Genomic DNA, 2622 nt, shown 5'->3' on the forward strand with positions numbered 1-2622 from the left:
GCCTTTCAGTCAGCGTAAGTCAGAAATAAAGGCTCACAACAACAACAACAACACTCTCAGCCTCAGAGGATGGCCATGCAAACCCCCTCTGAAGAAACTTGCCAAGGAAACCCCATGATAGGTTTGCATTAGGGTTGCCATAACTCGGAAATGACTTGAAGGCAAACAGTACATATTTCCCAAATAATAAGGGAGCCAGCGGGGCAGAATGGTTTGAATGTTGGACTATGACTCTGGAAAGTAGGGTTCAATTCTCAGCTCTGCCATGAAATCCACTGGGTGACCTTGGGCAAGCCACACTGTCTCAGCCTCAGGGGATGGCAATGACTTGGCATACGAAGCCAAATAGCTGGATAGCCATTGGATGCTCTATTCTTTCAATGTGCTTTTCCCGTAACTGTGGTGTATGAAGAAGACTGAGAGGGCAATAACTACAATTAGGGTTATCTTCAGGCTTCCTGTTACCTTTTCAGTACTTTTGCCTTTTGATACTTTTTTGATAATTTAGAGTTGGGTGACGAAACTTGCCAAGAAAACCCTGTGATAGGTTTGCATTAACATCACCATAAGTAAGAAACGACTTGAAGGCAGGCAACACACACATGGTGACCCGATGTCCTAACCACAATGGAGGACAAGGTGTCATGAAATGTAGGACACTCAAAAAAGTGTAGGAGATTACACTATACAAGCTTGGAACACTCATAGAAATATACATCCGGGCTTCTTAGTCATACTCAAAATGGAGGACATTGTGGAATTTCTCCTGCATAAAAGGTTGAAATGTAGGGTGTGTCCTGGAAAAGGAAAATGTGGGGTCAGCACCCAATTACTGAATAATAAGGTAGCCAGCATGGCAGTTTGAGTGTTGGACTATGACTCTCAAGAGCAGGGTTCGAATCCCAGCTCAGCCATGACACCCACTGGGTGACCTTGGGCAAGTCACATTCTCTCAGCCTCAGGGGAAGGCAGTGGTAAACCTCTGAATAAACATACCAAGAAACCCCTGTGATAGGTTTGCCTTAGGGTTGCCATAACTTGGAAATGAACACACAGAAAAAGAAGAACAAGAAGCTCTGGCCTCGAGCACCATGGCTGCTTCCACACTGCAGAATTAATTCAGTTTGACACTGCATTAACTGTCATGACTCCATCCTATGGAATCCTGGGATTTGTGGTTTGTTGTGGCACCACAGCTCTCTGATAGACAATGGTAAATACCTCACAAAACTACAAATCCCAGAATTTCATCGCACTGAGCTGTAGTAGTTAAAGTGGTGTCAAACTGCATCAGTTCAGCAATGTAAATGTAGCCTTTGTTGCCTCTTTGTCAGTTTGCAGCACCTGCTGTCTGCAGCACCTAATTCTCACTTCCGGATTTATTTGATAGAAATATGCCTATGCTGCTTCTCATTTGCTTTGGCCCCAAATGATTTATAACTGACCAGAGCTAGCCTGAAGATAGAGCGCCCTCCCTCCATAACTGTCATCTTTCGGCCTGTGAGGGAGAGAGTAGGCTGGCCCAGCTCCATCAGGGCTAACAGAGGTCCATCTGCCTTGGTCCAGGCCTCAGAGGGAGAGAAGAACTGCTGGACCTGATCCCCTCCCCTACTCACCATTTCCTTCTCCTTTTGTGCCATGTCTTTTTAGATTCTAAGCCTGAGGGCAGGGAACCGTCTATTATCCCCTCTGTTGTAAGCCGCCCAGATTCCCAGTGATTGGGCGGCATATAAATAAATCCTATTATTATTATTATTAAAGCCATAAAAGAACTAGTTTAAACATATCATTGCACCACATATGAGAGAATTCAGAATAATTCAGTGACTGAGGGAAAGCCACCATAAAAAAATAATATATTTTCTAGAAATGCTTAAAGCCTACGAATAGTATACAGCCAAAGGGAGATCATGTCACAGGGAAGGTGCCACCACAAAGAAAGTCCTCCTCTGGTGGCTGCCAAAAAAATCTTTGCACTGTGGCATAGACAACAGTTCCTATATTGAGAAACAGTAGTAGACTAGGAGGTCAGTATAGACTATAGAGCAATTTGAGTGGGTCTTAGCATGATTTTTTATTTTGGGCAGCCTATTATGGGCTGTATCCTGTATGCCTTCCTTTAAAAAAAAAAAACCCTAAGAAATGAAGTGACCACAGGTTCACTTTGAGTTCAGAAAAATATGAAAAGATAGGTGTTGGGGAAGGGTAAAGCGAGGCCAGGAAGGTGGTGATGGTTGTTATTATTTGCACAGCTGGTGGAGTGGTTGTCTGGGGGATGGCTGAGTGTCCTCTCATATGGAGAGACATTTCTTTAGGTGACCTGACACTAATGGTAAGATTGGCTTTACCTCTTGCCCTACCTAAAATTAACAGGAGTCCATCCTGCTCTGCCCATTAATTCTTCCTTAGCTGAACCCCTCACCAATTATCTTTACAGATAAATTTCTTCAATGTTTTTTTATTCCCAGGGCAGATCTGCAGAGCAAAGGGAATAATGATACAGGAACTAAAAGGATATTTGTGAGTCTTGAATGCTGAGTAAGCATAGCACCTACTCTGTATACATCTCCATATATTGTGCAACACTTTGCTCTGTGAAGTATGGACATCTCCCCCTCTGGC

The sequence above is a fragment of the Sceloporus undulatus genome, chromosome 3, assembly GCF_019175285.1.
Source record: "Sceloporus undulatus isolate JIND9_A2432 ecotype Alabama chromosome 3, SceUnd_v1.1, whole genome shotgun sequence".
Taxonomy (NCBI): Eukaryota; Metazoa; Chordata; class Lepidosauria; order Squamata; family Phrynosomatidae; genus Sceloporus; species Sceloporus undulatus.